This window comes from Macrobrachium rosenbergii, chromosome 2 (assembly GCF_040412425.1).
Source record: "Macrobrachium rosenbergii isolate ZJJX-2024 chromosome 2, ASM4041242v1, whole genome shotgun sequence".
NCBI lineage: Eukaryota > Metazoa > Arthropoda > Malacostraca > Decapoda > Palaemonidae > Macrobrachium > Macrobrachium rosenbergii.
Genome location: NC_089742.1, coordinates 10,252,927 through 10,271,447, shown reverse-complemented (window position 1 = coordinate 10,271,447; position 18,521 = coordinate 10,252,927).

The following is an 18,521-nucleotide window of genomic DNA, read 5'->3' as shown; positions in this document are numbered from 1 at the left end:
CAGTCCAAAAATGCATTATATTATGTTGACATATGAGGATGGATTGATTTCAACTCGAGTTATTACGGGCTGAAAGAAAGAAATTCTTATCTTTCTTGGTGGTGTCAAAGCTTCGATAATGATTCCATTTTGAAAGGCCAAAAATTACTACACACAATCTAGTAGTGGCCTCTTCATTCGTCTCTTAGGCATGAGACAACAAAAGTCAATTGATTTTCATGTACCCGTGCGTGTTATGTTATTTTCATTACTTGCCTATGTAATCGGATTCACTGTCGAATCATACACATAACTCTAGATATAGGTCTTTAATATATTGAAAGTGGATGACTCTTGCCGGTAATTTTTCTATAAAGTGAGAGAGAGACTTTAAATTTAATTAAAATAAATATAGAAAAATTACTTAATGTGATTGCCTGTTTTTTTTTCCTAATCCGTTTTTTTATGGGAGAATTCCATTTGAAGAACTCGTTTCTGCGTTCACGTCGATAAATTGCCGATAGTGAAACGCAGTCAACTTCTATTGTCTATACTCCATATCAATTACTGTGTGAAGAGGCCTAAAGATCTCTCTAGGTCTCGTCTATGCAGCGCACGGAAAATAACTTATTAGTTCGGTTTTTATTGATAGTAAATTCAATATTTTTAACCTTTCTCGTTAGCCTTTCTCACACTGCGTTACACCTTTGCTCTCTAAACTTCTAAAAAAATGTTTGCATAAAAGATTTCTCCTATTATGATACCTATAATGAGAAATCTCATAAAATGTATAGCAACGTGTCTTACATGTCACTTATGATACATACTATAGTATATACTAAGATAACTGGCAAGAAACAATTACCATAGAACCACCAGGCTACGGTACAGATCTCAACGAATATATCTTACGATGAACCATAAATCCTTATTCTTCCCATATTTCATAGTGAAATATATATCTATAAAAAGACCATAAACCTAATTAGAAAGATTTTACTGTTTATAATCCCTTTTCTCTATATTTACGTGATTTTAAAATATATACATTAGAATTTATTAAACAATGCCTTCCGTAGACTGTTGTTTATTACTGATTCATTTTCTTTTATATCTTGCCCGATTCCCAGTCGTACTTTTGAAACAAACATTCACAACTTGAGGTTCCAAAATCTTAATTAGCAAACAGAACTTCGAAACAGTTCAAGTGCAAATCTTATATCGCAATTATTCATTGGGAAATTGTTTACCTTTATTATTATTATTATTATTATTATTATTATTATTATTATTATTATTATTATTATTATTATTATTATTATTAGTAGTAGTAGTAGTAGTAGTAGTAGTAGTAGTAGTAGTAGTAGTAGTAGTAGTAGTAGTAGTAACAGCAGCATCATTAATAGTAATAGGTAGTATATACTTGTTGAACCACCTATCGTATTAAAGCCAGCACAAATCTTCACATTATTTTTTTTAATGATTTTCGCAGTTGTTGTCAATTAATATAAGTACTTATTAAAAGGGTATTATCGGACTCTTTGTGCACCTGAAAACCGTTTCAGTTGATCCCACAGTAACCCCATTTTCATGCAAACTTGAGACCACGTGATGAATAAGTTTATGTTGTCTAAATATATGATTTCATTAGTTCCACATTTTATTTCTCCTATTTATTCGTTGTTGTTCCTCATATTTCTGTGTTTTTCTTCTTATTAAGTTTTGACACAAACATGTAAAATAGTAGAATTCACAGTTACAAAAGTTTATAGTCAAGTTTTCAATTGTTCACCCAATGACCTAAGATGTGACACCAGTCTGATAGGCTAATAAAGACATTACAAATTGCACAAATACAAACTCCATGTCACTACATTTACTCTGTTGCCAAGGTACGGGCTCAATAAAATAAAACATAAATGAACATAAAGTGTAAAGATCCGACGCAGAAATGACATAATGAACAATTTACGGCGTCGTTCCACTGACTGGGAACAATCACATGTATTAAGCTTAGATTTTATATCCTCCTGTAACTTACTATAAATATAACTAGTCTGCTCGAAATTTCCATAGCTATTAACCGTCAGAGTTACTTGCCTAGTTGTTTATTAAATCTTCATTCTTCAGATTTCATGCCAGCAACTGCTTCATTTTGTTTACTGCACTATTTGTTGCCCAGTGATTCTCGAGTTTTGTGGGTTGCAGTGAAAACTGTTAGAAAATAATTTCTTTTTAATTGCTCCATTTGTTTCTTAAAGTAGGTAACGATTTGCCAGTTGAGCGTCCTCTTTATTCGCATGACGGCATCTGTCCTTCTCTCCAGATATTTCAGGAGTTATATTTGTTTCCTCTTTTAACTGCAAAGAGCTTTTAATTTCCATACTTCGATCGTATATGCTTTTGTGTGAATACGAAACAAGACAAACAGCACGGAACACACTAATCTGCAACCACATAACAGATATGATTTATAGGGATAGAAGAGACTTCCCCCATTTGTGTCCCCTGAATAAAATTCACATTACCGTTGGTCTATGTATCTAGGCGTGAAATCCTTTTTGTTTGTTTCTTAATTAAAAGATACTTACTAAATTCAATTTTGCATGTGCTTTCAGGGGCACACGAAGAACACTTATTTTCCCTCTACATTATATTTCTTGAAATAATAAAAAAAAGCAAAAATCTATTATTATAAGAAGAATTCAACTTTTCAATGGAATAACAACTTAATTTAATTTCGAACATTTAAATTCCAGAGTTCATGTATTTAGAATCTGATTTTTATGATAGAATATAAATCTGTATGCAACCGTACATTTCGTCTTTATATCTATGCATAGATCTGCTTGCAAGTGATCTAGTTAGAGAAAGAACGGACCCTTCAGAAGACAGACTAGAGACATGCTTACAAAAGGCGAGAGCATATGAATCGGGAAAACAATGAGATCTACCTTTGAAGGAAATTGCACACAAAATCATATCACTGAGCGAAATGTCCTTGAACGATAGTGAAGGCTGCCCAACAAATCAGCAAAAATCTTAACTGCATGAGGTGCATTAAAATTTCACGCACCTTTCCCTTAAACTTGCTTCGAAACTAATCCACCATTCCTAAATCAAAAGAAACTTTTGGAATCATTCAGACGATTAAAGTAATGCAAGTTTTAACGAGAGCGCTTGAACACTAGTAATTTCATTCGGAGATTAGCGCACCTGAGCGAAGCCTTCGCACAGATGTTGATGGTTGCCCCCGTCTCCACGTGTGGACGTTGGAGATAGGGTAGGTGGTGGTAGTTGTAGCGTCTAAAACAATGCTTTGTTATAATTGAAAGTGGCAGCGCTAGAGGTATGCCGGCTGTGCATGTACACTATTGACTACATTTTTCTGACAGAATTATGGGATGAAGATGCTAGCCTTCTACCCTTTTCCACCTTGAAGGAGAGCCACCACAGGTGTTGAATGCCACGTACTATTATGCTACAAAATATTGAATCATTACCCTTAATGTTTCAGACATAAGGCATATAGCAGTATTCAGCAAACGGTATCTGACAACCATTAGCCTGACGGACGCAGGCGCATGAAGGGGATAGACTGACAGTTTCTCAGTCACACGGTTACGGGTTGCCCTGGGGCAAAAGCCTGTGCCAGCATAAGACTGGCCTAATCTAAAGCCAACAAACGAGTGAGTCACTTGTCAAAGGATATCATCCGGATAATCTGTATTCTGGTAGCTGAGCTAAATAATATTCCATTTAAAGGAAATTAAAATCATTATCATTCTTTTTTCTCTTTTTTTTTTTTTTAAGATTTGTGGTATTAATTTTTTGTGTGACTCGGCTACATTCTTTCCAGTCTGAAGAGAGTTTTATTTTAGTATTCATAATTTGTAGGCCTATGTGTTTGGCGTAATCAGCGTTAAAAAAGAGAAATATTTATTACATTTGTTTATTCATCATAATCAAAATAGAAAGATGCTGAATATTAGCCTATAAATGTTTGGCTAGACCCACTGATCCTTGCCTAACCCGTTAAAAGTAGGGTATCCTATAATATACATTTTGATTTTTGTTAAGAAGTATTTGTGGGCTATTAGACTTTCATAATCAATCATGTATTCTTTTGAAGTCGTTATGCAATATATAATTGATCATTGCAGTGCTTACTCGCTTCCTAGAACTGTCCATTTGGTAATTCTGAGCCGGTATAGGTATTTCCATATGTAATTAACATCAGTTATGGTTGACAGATAACACTGACAGTGAGACGTCGAACTGAAACGTAACATTTAATAAATTCATTTAGCAGAAAAAAATTCACCAGTAAAACAAATATAATTAACGAACATGGTCAAAAGGTAATAGATGCTTTCGTACATAATTCAAGAAATACCGAAGTAAATTATGTTTATTCCATATTTTCAGCAGCTCTAGCAAGTTTCATTTCTTGAAGCTATTCACATCCTGATATTTAGTATAACCTCCAAAAGCACCGATAACTCCGTTTACATATGTCGTTACCATTCACCATTCATTCAAAGCCCTTGTGGCTTTCATTAAGCCACTCTTTGTAAAAACAATATACCCACTTTCCTTATTTAATATATCTGACTTCTTAACACATTTGTAAAATGTTCTATGTTAAGTCGATGTTTTTTTTTATATTAATAAGAAAATTGGCAATATGTAAGATTTATAAGTTATTGTGCAACAAAACTGGTCTACTGAACATTCGGCGTTTCAGGGTGCCAACCAAACCTCATACTTCAATGAATTTCACCACCCTTTAGTCAAGCAAACTATATTTAGTTTAAGTAAGAAAGTTATAAATATAAAATGATTTTGAGACATCTTATTTGCCAACTTAAAATAACTCTCTTTCTTTAAACAGATAATAATTTGATACCATCAGATATGCCAAACTCCACCCACTTATGTTCTATTTGCATAAAATAAAATTCTTTTAACAGAAAGCTCTTTATACAGATGCTACTCTGATAACATGGTTGGTAGACCTCTTCATATCTATACACAATGAAATATTTTATAATGATTCGGACTAAATACTTAAAAACCTGCATAAAATAAGGAATTTTCTTGCAGCTTTATTTCATACTATAAAAAAAAGTTTTTTTGAAACTAATTAATATATAGAACATAAAAAAATAAGATCCGAAAGATATATTTCGCAACGTGATGCGGAATATTATAACGAGATTGTGCCTCATTCAAAGCTCAGGTCAACAACTCGTGAATAGAAAATGTGTTCTCTTGCTGGGGAGACTAGCAACCCAACCATTGGAAGGTGGCAGGGTATATGCAAATGATTTGAAAAAAAAAAAAGTCTTCACAAGCATGAATGGACTATTCAGCATCAACTCCCTAATGTAAATGAACTCCCGTTTTTATTCTTATAAAAGATAGACATAGGGGAGGCTGTTTTGCATACATCTGTTTTATTTTGGAGCTGCCATATTGATATGAATGCGGTGTTCAGTAATTATTAGCGGAATTTTTCTCAGTGAAAAGGCTTCCAATCATTTTCTACACGAGCTTTCAAACAATGAAACAGGTTGCTTTTGAATCATGTTGGACGATATATTTTTCACTCTTCATCCAACGCGTTTCCATTCTGTCCCGTAAAAATACTGATTACTGGCTCTGAATGAGGAAATAAACTCGCCTACTGTGAATTTTTAGCGATTACATGTTCTCATTTTTTTTTTTTACTTTTCTGGGAAATTTGCAAATGGAAAGCATTCACCAAACCAGTTGCATGCAACTGAAATGACGTTTTGTTCTTTGAATTATGGATGCAACTTCAAAATTTTTAAATTACGTAGTACTTAGCTTTTCAGGATTAACAAATCTTATTTTAGTTGTTTCGTTCACGTTCTAATTTTAATAACAGAAATCAATAATGCTCTCAGTATTTTAAAAATATAATTTTAATTACCGTACGTATATTAGCCATGTCAACTTTTGTCTCCCATTTTTTTTTCTCGTGAATCTCCAGTTTCCGTTTTATTTCACATGTGAACATTTTGTTCATTTAGTGTTTTGCTACTCAAAATCCATTTAGGATTATCCATTATGAAAGTTTAGTCAATCTGAGTTTTTAATTTAACTATCCTCCTGACAATATAAAAAAAAATTATCTGCAACCTTACATTACATTACCTTCTTTACAGCATTCATTCCCTTTTTCGTGCAGTTTAATAAACTTTTTGTCTATGTATAAGTGAGAGGAACCTCCTCTACAGATTTTTTGATACTGAAATTTTATATTAAAATCATTACTGTTCCTATTACTGAAATTTGACTGATGATACATCTATTACCTAAATGATAATTGTCACAGTTCATCGAAATAGTACAAATTAAAGTGCGAGCCATCCTGCACTCAAATACAGATTATGATATTCAATTATGCTCAAGAACACTGGCTATATTGCAGTTACTTCCAATTTACTTATTACTTCTACTGCCATAAAAAAATAATTTTATATATGATTGTTTTAGATTCCAGGATACAATTTATTATAAAATAAGTTACACATCTAGTAAAAAGCTATTGTTCTTAACAGTCACACGAGGAATTGCAATACAGTAGACTTAACCCAAAGTTCCTTATTTTCTAGTTGATTTGGAAATTCAACTATAGAGCCGAGCTCTATGGCAATTTTAACCATTCAGTTATTTAGATGGTGAAAGAAGGTAGTTGGAGTGGTTGGACCGCAAGACTGAGGAAAGGACGCAGAACAGAGATAAAGTGAAAAGCTAAACAGTGGGTGCAGTTAGGAGCCAAAGGGACGCTGCAAATAACCTCTAGTAATGCCTATAGTGCGGTACTTGAAGTGGATTAAGGGCACTAACCCCGTCAGCGGATGACCCTTATATGGCCTCACACAAAGGTAGCTATCGTTAATCATTTAATCACCAAGAAACGTAATTTATAATAGCATAACTGCTCTTTCCTTTATACACATATATTTTTACTGGTCAACGAGCAACTTCAAACATAAAGAACTTACATCACTTGATTGGAAACAAAGAAGAGACAGAGTTCTAACTCCGTTTCTAATGGCATATCCTTTACTTTACATTTAATAAAAGTAAAACAAAATTAATTACAAGCCGTTCAGCATAGTTTTGTATAAAAAAACTGTACTATTATGAGACTTGGCACCTTTTGGTTCTGTTCTGAAACGAAAGAAATTCTTATGTGATATCTAGAATGGCAGATCTCCCTACATGGCACTGGCCATATAGGAAGGTCGTTCTTGCTGAAGAATAGACATATATACGTTAAAAACTTAGCTTAATTATGAAATATATTACGATGATTTCGAAAACAAAACATAACAAGATACTCTAAACGGAACAACAATGGTACAAATATTTAGAGTAATTTTATGCATGCCCCATTCTGTGTACATCTCTTTTTACCATTATTGATGAAGAAAATAATCTGATTAGGGAATGTGGATTTACGTCGTTTGATTTAATTCATAACTATTGAATTAGTTAAAATATTATTTGAAAAACGAACCTGATTGATAGAATAACAAGAGGGGTTTAACATATCATGAAAAATACATTTCTGTCTTCAGTTCCTCCTGCAAGATTATAATGCAATGCTAATTCCGATACTCTACCTTTAAAATAGCCGAAGATATCCGAGATCAAAAAGGTAAAGAAAATAAAAAATGGGGAGATGAACAATAATAAACTTTAGATTAGCTGTATTATAATATAATAATAATAATAATAATAATAATAATAATAATAATAATAATAATAATAATAATAATAATAATAATAATAACGATACAGGGAATATTCACACCGGAAAATGGGTTTACAAAGAAGGGAAGACGAATTAACACGTCGCCCAGACACTAGTTAACAACAGATATTCTTACCGTCACGTGGCAAGGGTGTCGAGGAACGGCATCGACAGGTGGCTTATATCGGGAAAGCCATGCCCCCCGGGAGGCACAAGGACCATAAAATTATTCTATAAGGGATATATGACAACGAAGCATAAGAAGGGCGAGACAACCCTGAAGAACACCATTTGGGCTCATATAACACTTCAGAAGTAGACACAACGGTCGACCTTACAATCCATTATAAGGATTGGAGGACTGCCCGGTACCCCATGAAGAACAGCCCCTCCGTCAGCAGCAATGCAACGAAGAGGAGAGGTTTGGTCTACCAAATACTGTGCCCCGAGAATGGATGCCACCAATCTTACATTAGTATGACAACTAACAGTAGTGGGGCAGATAACAGAAAAATCGTGCAAATGATGATACAAGCATCAAATTTGGCACAAGTATCCTCCAAGATATACTAATCAAATCTGCCCGATTGGCCAACTGAAAATCCAAGATGGCGGCCATTTTCAAGATGGCCGCCAAAATAACCACCCGAAGTAGATGTTTTGCTTAGAAATATTTGTAGTTGTCTGATTTGCATGATCTAAGTGTGGATTCCTATGTTTTGATGCCTGCTGAACTATATTTTCCTGTTTAAAAAACACTCTGAGACATATTTCTCAAGATGACCACCAAGATGTTTGTCTTTCTTTACATAAGTTTTGTCCTGACTAGCACATTTTCAAAGTTATGCATACCGTGCTGCTGTTTGTCAATTCTTCACAGCTTGCTGCAATCGGTGGTAGTGTTGTCCAATGTATCTGCCATGCTTCTCCTTTCTGTGTCCACCCCCATTCAGCTGGACTGCTCATGTGTGGATACAGTGGGTTGCCTGGCCCCAGATGATCCCAGCCTGGTAGGCTGCACACTTTGCATGTTCTCTGGGGGCTGCCTGGGTTGGTGGAATTCAGGTTGTACAGCCTCTGCTTGAGGGCAAACAGATCTATTCTTGCTTCATCCACACCAGTGGCTGCGTTTGATCTGTATTTGCGAGACATTGAATCTTTCCAGCCTCTGCATGTCAAGATCACGAATCAGTGTTGGATGCTGGCTGAGATTGATGTGTTTCAGTAATATCATCAAATACATTCTAGGTCTGCCATGCAGATTTCTTCGTTTTCCCACAGAAGGCAGACACAATGTCACATCCAGTGAATGCGTGAAAGTAGGGGATCCCTCTAGCTTTCTCAAGCCCAATTGCAGAAACTACCTCATGGACTGGAATCCATCGCATATGGGCTCCTTGGCCAAAGGCAATCCACATTTCCTGAAGACATAGTTTCTGGAAGGATGGCAGTACAGATATTGCTATGACTAGCATCTGTGTCATTAGCCTTGATGATTATAGACTTGCTCCCGTCAGTCATTGCATCCCTAGTGTGAACAAATATTCGACTGTCAGCTTCTTCATGACAACATGGGGACACAGCATCCAGAGACTTCACTGTGTTGCTAATGGCATTCTCTCCTTTTGTGACGATGACTGTGGCATCGTTTCTGCGCTTCACACATCTTTTCAGCCAGGAGTGAAACAGTTCAGTCTTGTTGCTGGGGTCTGAAGGAGCTTTGCCAGTTTCCTGATGTCCACCTTGTTCCTGTCACTCTTCTTCTGATTCCTTTCCCCCTTTTTGACCTCGTCTCTGATTTCAGACTTGATTTCTTGTATACATCAAAAACTGTGTCCACCCACTTGTACCGAGCACCATAGAATTCCACCTTTGGGATGATGTCTTCTTTGGCATAGTTATTAAATGTCTTTGAAGTACGTGGAGGTGAGGCATTGATAAGTGCTGAGCAGTCAATGATGACTGTGTCTCCCTTTGGTTCTCCCACTGGGACATTCACTTACGCTTCAAGAATTTTAACCAGCTGTGGCTTCTGACACGTATGAAGATTGCCGCTGTCACTGAGAGATGCAGGTATGACCCCAGTTCTCATACTTGAAGAATTCTTGCAATTCACACTGTCTGTTCTGGCTTGAGATGAACAGTCGCGAGAATAAGTGACACTCATCTTTTAGGACTTTCTCCTTAGAAATTCTCTGAGCCTGTTCTTGTTTGAAGAAATAAATAGGGTTCTTCTTGATTGGATGATAGAAAAGACTTCCAGCTTCATCCTCTAGCCCTTTCATAAATGATAGGAACTGCTCTTTGCCTCCCCAGTGATGTGTAGCTACCATTTCAGCTAGAGTTGGGTCTGCAATTTTCTTTGTATCTAACACATCAGGTCTGCTGATTCTTCTTGGAATGGGTTACCCATCTCCTGCATCACTGCAGAGAGTGATTTCACCTTTTCAAAGAAAGATTTCTGGGCACTCGGTGTCTGCTCGTGGTGTCTGCTGCTGTATGTGGCATCCTTCATACCAGACATGGCCTCGTATCCAGCTAGTAGACGACTAACTTCTGGTCCAGCGACCTTCCACCTTCAAAGTACTGACAGGTCTTCTGTCAGCCCAATTGCTCCTCCATCACCTTTGATCACTGCATTATTGTGCTTGTGCGCCTGATCAATCGTCATGCCAGAGAATTCTCTTCTCGACTTGCGGATGACGAAGTTACTATTGTGAAACTCCTTGGCCACGTCTGGATGTTGTTGTTCGAGTGACATCATATCTCGGAGGTGAATAGTTTTCCACCGGGCATAGTTAACATTGTTATTTGCAAAGAAGTAAGGGACCAGTTCTGAAACTGCTTCACAGTACAAATTGAAATCTCCTTTTCTGAATGAGCAGATGAGGGTGAATATCGTGAGTTCCAGACTCCAGAATTGGAACTGCAGACTCTCTTTCTTCCGTTTTTCACACCAATCCTCAAAGGTTATTTCTGATGTGCTAGACTCTTCAGAGCAGAAATCATGATATGCCTTCTTCATCAGTTTGTACAAGCTGCATGCTGTAATCTGGTGTGCTTGTCTTGTCTTTGCGACACTGGATGCAGACAGGTAAGACTCTGATGTACCAGATGAGGCCACCCCTGCTTCCACAATGGCACTGGTCCACCCACTGTCTCATAGTAATGTTCCTATCAATCTCAGTGAAGCCATTTCTATATGAAGGCCTCTGAACATGACAATGAACTTGTCCTCTCCATATTCTTGCCACTTCTACTGTACGATTGGTCAGCAACAATTACAGGTGTCTGCTGTGGGTTCATAAAAGCCACTGTATCACAGACCTCCTCCATGGCAAGCTTGATAGTTGCAACAGAGTGTGCCTGGTCTCGCCACATAGGCATCATTGCTGATATGCTCACTTTAAATGGATGGCTCCTTTTCTGTGTTGCATGATATGCTGACCATGTAATGCTGACTGCATCAGCCACATTCTAAATGAGGAAGACTTCCTCCAACCAAGAATATTCTACTTTCAAATGTGACCTGATCGACTCTGGTGCTGGTAAGGATTGGCTTGCAACTGGAGGAGGATTGGGGTTTTTGGTGATGTATGCTGGTCGAATATTGGTGTATGCTTCTGGGAGCTCTGGAACTTTTTTAACCTTCATTTTTTACTCTATATCTAGTTTGAGTGGCTCACGTTCATCACCAGGATTTCTGTGTTTGGATGCTGGAAAATGGACACACTTGTACCGTGTAAAGATGTTTCAGCTGTGGTCGCAGTCGGATTATGATCTATGTTGTCAATTGCTCCAGTTGTGAACAAATTCTTTCCCAAGACTTGGGGACAGATTACTCCATTTTCCACATACTGTGCAACAACTGCTTCTCCTAACTGTGCTGAGATTTCTAGGACTCGGTCATATCATATGCTGAGCCCATTCTCATGGAGCATTTCAATTATTTGTCTCTTCCTCGTTTTGGCAAACACATACAGGCCCATGTAGATTGCAAAATGAGGCTCCAGATCATGGACCTGTGACATGTTTCCTTCCCAGCATTTGGCGAAGCAGTTGTACTGTAAGTTGTGATATAACCAAAGTCTGATTTCGACGCTCCATGATGGAGTTGGGACTTGATGTCTGCACCATGCTCGGTCATGCATACAAACTGAAGCAGTGATGGTGGCACAGTCTGTTCTAAGTCTTTGTCATGAAAATAGCTGCTGAAATTCGACTTCTGACAGAGCATGTCTTGTCTTATTATCCCAGCGGCTTTTGCTAGATGGATCGCTTCACCATAACGGGATGCTTCTGATAGGATTGAACCTACATCAGTTTCAACAGCCAACAGAACTTCTCGTCCTTGGCAGATTAGCTTGCAGCTGTGGAATGTGCAAAAGCAGCTGATCCTCAAAGTCAGTAGGATGAACATCGAATTGAGTCAACACCAAGCTGTTCCAGCCTCTGCTTGTAAGCTTAGTCAAATCAGCAGCTTGAAGAATCAGTGGCCTCTCACTGCCATTTTATCTCCCACAGATATAGTTGACAAGTTCAGAGAAAGCAATTGTATATGCATCCTTCCAGTGTTCCTGTGCTTTTTCTTGCTCCCTCACCTTTAGGTATGCCCGTTCTTGGTTATACAAAGCCACCAAACAGCCAGGGTGATATTTCACTTCTTGGGCTACGACATCTCCTGCACTTAGTTTGGAGAGAAGTTTTGTATCACTGAGTGTTTTGGCACATTCATTTAATCTCTGTCACTTGTGTCATTGCTTCTCTAAGCTCCCCTCCTTCAGTTTCGCAGAAGAAGCATTCTTTTGTTTTAGTTTCTTGGAGCTTTCGTGGAATCTTACTTCTACTGCCCTCATCACTAGTACCTACATGACTTGCTCTTTTTTCAGCTCGGTGTAACTTTGTGTTGTTGAACATGCCTTGCAACTCCATGATATTGTGCCTTATTTTTTCTCAATGTTTCCTCTATCCCAGAACCTTCGTCAAGTCTTGCAGGGTCTAGCTTGATTGGTAGCGCATTGAGTGAGTGAAACAGAGGAATATTCTTTGCCAGGTTTGTATATCCATCATCCCCTCCTCTGGCAGGATTGGCCTGGGGAGATTTTAGATCTTCTTTCTTAACCTCCTGACATAGGCAACACTTGGTCCAGTCTGTTTTTTTCATGATCGTCCAGTAGAGTTCGCATCCATGATTACGATGACGTTCAGGGCTGAGGGTTTATCCTTTTACCGCCCTGTAAATGTAATAGTATAATAGGCCTCTTATGTCCTGTAATATACAATAGGCACTTTCCTGTATGGGATACAACTAGGTTCTTGCACTGTGCCATACACCTAGTCCGATCGTTCATCCAGTGTCATAAGTCCTGTGCAATCTGTACACCATCCAGATAACTAAAACCCTGTTATCCTTGGTTCGGCTCTCCCGCGCTGGTATGTCCTGTCCATTCAGGTGCAGCTACCTAACCGATTTGGGGTTGATTATGCAGCATTTGGGATACTAGTAGGTTGTTCCAGTATGATGTCAACATGAATTTCCTGTTAGCTGACACTGAACCCCATACTGAGTTCACAGCAGTGTTGTCACCAATTTACGTGCTTGGTAGTGCCCAACAATCACTCCTTTAATACAGTACCTTAACCATGTTATAAACTAGAAAATATACATCAGCAGGCTTAAAAACATAGGAATCCACACTTAGATCATGCAATTCGGACAACTACAAATATTTCTAAGCAAAACATCAACTTCAGGTGGTTATTTTGGCGGCCATCTTGAAAAATGGCCGCCATTTTGGATTTTCAATTGGCTGATGGGAATGGTTGATTATTATCCCGCTTGGAGAACAATTGTGCCAAATTTGATGCTTGTTATCATCATTTGCACGTTCTTTAAAAAAATTACTCTTATCTGCCCCACTAAATGACTCGCCTCCTCAGAGGATCGCTGTCCATCTACATGAAAGGCCGGTGTACCAACTTGCATGAGGGAACAAGGCAACGGCCCCCAATGCCAGCAGATTGTAAAAGAGTACCACAATCCTCGATGATGACATGGACCACCGCTGCCTTTGCTACAAGGAGGCCCTCGCCATTCTTCAGTGGAAACCTTCTCTCAGTTTCACTCAGGAAACCCTCTTCCTGCTGACCTCCGTCAGGCGAACAACAGGGCTCGGCCCTGAGACCACCTGACAGCTGCCCTCCTCCTCGAGCCGCGAGCACAGTAACCTGGCGCCAACCAATCAGTGCCTCCCTGAATATGACAGACCAATCTAAAATAATAATAATAATAATAATAATAATAATAATAATAATGAGAGATGAGACCATAAACCACATAGCAAGCAAATGCCCAGCATTTGCACAGAATCAGTACAAAAAGAGGCATGATTCAGTAGCAAAAGCCCTCCACTGGAGCCTGTGCAAGAAACACCAGCTAGCTTGCAGTAATAAGTGGTACAAACAACAACCTGAGGGAGTGATAGAAAACGATCAGGCAAAGATCCTCTGGGACTATGATATCAGAACAGATAGGGTGATATGTTCCAATAGACATATTGACAAAATCAAGAAGAAAGTATCACTCACTGATGTCACAGTACCATGGGACACCAGAGTAGATGAGAAAGAAAGGGAAAAAATTGATAAGTGTCAAGACCTGAAAATAAAAATAAGAAGGATATGGGATATGCCAGTAGAAATTGTACCCATAATCATAGGAGCACTAGGCACGATCCTAAGTTCCCTGAAAAGGAACCTGGAAAATTCAGATGCCGAAGTAGCTCCAGGGTTCGTGCAGAAGAGTGTGCTACTAGAACAGCACACATAGTGAGAAAAGTGATGGACTCTTAAGGAGGCAGGATGCAACCCGGAAACCCACACTATAAATACCACCCAGTCGAATAGGAGGACTGAGATAGATAATAATAATAATAATAATAATAATAATAATAATAATAATAATAATAATAATAATAATAATAATAATATGACGATAAATACGAGAATGAAAACTCATAATTGAATTGCGTCTTAAGCTTTTGTGCACCTCATTTAACGCTGTTGTTGAAATGATTAGAATCACCTTAATCATGAAACTTGTCCTAATAACGACGCAGTAGAGGAGCTTCAGTTTTCCTGCTTTTATGACTCGATAAAACCGAACTAAATTATATTTTATCGTTAATTTGCATGACCTGATAAAATAATTCCTTAAAACAAAAGTTTGGATATATGAAACCATATATGAAACTACAGAAAGGGAATTTATAAATATTTAAAGGTGACCTAATCAAATTCAGCACTTTAAGGGAAGGCATGCTAATATTCTGAATTTCATATACTTTATCTACAATGGCAACAACTTTAGACAAGATTAAAGTATGAAGTCTTATGAAGCCAATAATCTTGTCGTATGGCATGTTTGTGAAACATTGTGTAGAATATTTAGAATATTTTTATAAAGAATTTTTCTACGAAATCTAAATTACGAAATTATCTAACAGCTAAACATTAAACTTGTTAGTCATAAAAAAAGTAAATTTCTATTTGAAGTGATAGTTAATCTACACATGGAACCACTGAGGTTTCCAAATTTATCCAGTATTTTGGAAGCATACTAAAAAAAACGCCTTTCAAGCGATCATTCCTACTTCAGACTACACCCTGCTCCACAAACATATCTGAAATGTTTTTTACTTGTACTAATTAACACATACAACAACAAAAAGTATTTGCACTGTCATCTTCATTTCTAAACTTTCCACATATCAACAGAGGAATTTCATGGTCACTATTTCCATCTAGTACATATTCTATTTCAAGTACAAAACACTGAAAATATCTTTATTGTGCATATAAAATTACATACATCAAACATGCATTCAAAAATCCACATACATATATAAAAGAGTGGGGGCACCCGTGTTAGCAGATTCAAACAATATTATAATCTTTACTGAGTTTCTGATGTTGTTCGTGAATTTTCTATTGTAAGCCTCTTTAATTCAATGCTCAGAGATAAGCATGGATCAAGGAGAGACAACATCGTTAGTCTACTGGCGTAAACATTTTACAGTAGGAGTGAAATACAAATAAAAACCAATTCCTTTTTTCTTGGATGCTGAACACCTGAATTTGAAAATAGCAACACATATCCAATGCACACAGGACTGCTGTAGATATTTGTTACCTAAAAGCCGTCAATCTTGGGCTTATAAGTAAAGAAAGATTGCTTTTGTAACAGAGATAATAAGCACATTAATTCGAAATATGAACTCACGGTGTCACTCTGATAATGAATTTTATTCTCACGGAAAATAAAACAGAAAAGAGTCTATTAGCCTTTCAAGCAGTTCGCGTTACAATGAAATTAAATGAAAATATCACAGATTAATAATACTCAGTCCATTAAACAACGAGAATTGGAGGTGATATTTAACAAAAACTAATGTAAATGTGAAGGAATATGAAAAAAAAAATCGTAGCACAGAGGATGGCACACAATTAATGAATGCAGTATGCGGATACTGCGGCAAGATCTCTAATTTAATGCATTACAGCACGAGGCTCAGGCCGCAGCAAATGCTAGTTGCATGACTATAAGTCATCCATTAAACAATAAGGTTATTATGATTCCCTGCTCGGTCAAGTGCAGTTTTTATCATTTAAAATATTATGTTCAAATTGTAAAAAAAAAAAAAAAAAAAATAATGATTTACGAGTAATGTGGACAACACAGGTTAGTATTATTGTCATATTTTTCGTAAAACCTAAATCTCAAAACCACCGAGTTGAATGCCAGTGATACAGAACTGCTAAATACACGTGGAAAATGCTAAGGTTATTTGCCATCTCTAACTGATTATCGAAATACATATACCTAGTCTTATAATGGGACTGTATGAATTTTCTATCATATATATATATATATATATATATATATATATATATATATATATATATATATATATATATATATACATGTGTGTATGTATATATATATGTCACATTTATGTCACACGTACAGGTGAAAGATAAGAGATAGGTGTAGGTCTGACCAGTTTCGACTTTATTTTCAAGCCATTGACGAAGGACTGATACTGAGTATAAGAAGTCACAAATATATATACTACAGGAACAGTACTAACGAACATACACAACCGTTAGAGACTAAATATCCACCCAAAGGCCGGTATCGAGGTAGGAGTGCCCTTCAAAACTCATTTGGCTAAAAATCACAATATACTCTTAGGGGACAATACTGATAAACATACCGACCATAGGCGGCCTCAGTATTGTCCACTGAGAGTATATTGGCATTTTTAGCCAAATGGGTTTTGAAGGCCACTCCTATATCAACACCGGCCTGTGGGTGGATATGTAGTCTCTAACGGTTGCGTATGTTGATCAGTACTGTTCCTGTAGCATATATATTTGTGACTTACTATGCTCTGTATCAGTCCTTCGCCAATGGCTTGGAAATAAAGTCGAAACCGGTCAGGACCTACACCGTGTCTCTTATTTTTCACCTGTGGTAATGTGTGATAAATGAATCACGTACAAAAGTGATAATAATCATGCATGTATATATATATATATATATATATATATATATATATATATATACATATATATATATACATATATATATATATATATATATATATATATATATATATATATATATATATATATATATATATATATATATATATATATATATATATATATATATATATATATATATATATATATATATATATATATATATATATATATATATATATATATATATATATATATATATATATATATATATATATATATATATATATATATATATATATATATATATATATATATATATATATATATATATATATATATATATATATATATATATATATATATATATATATATATATATATATATATATATATATATATATATATATATATATATATATATATATATATATATATATATATATATATATATATATATATATATATATATATATATATATATATATATATATATATATATATATATATATATATATATATATATATATATATATATATATATGTATATATATATATATATATATATATATATATATATATATATATATATATATATATATATATATATATATATATATATATATATATATATATATATATATATATATATATATATATATATATATATATATATATATATATATATATATATATATATATATATATATATATATATATATATTTATATATATATATATATATATATATATATATATATATATGGTTATCATATATATATATATATATATCATAAAATATATATATATATATATAGAGTATATATTATTTGTAGCTTTCTGATTGTATATAATATATGATATAAATATCATATATATATATATATATATATATATATATATATATATATATATATATATATATATATATATATATATATATATATATATATATATATATATATATATATATATATATATATATATATATATATATATATATATATATATATATATATATACATATATATATATATATATATATATATATATATATATATATATATATATATATATATATACATATATATATATATATATATATATATATATATATATATATATATATATATATATATATATATATATATATATATATATATATATATATATATATATATATATATATATATATATATATATAT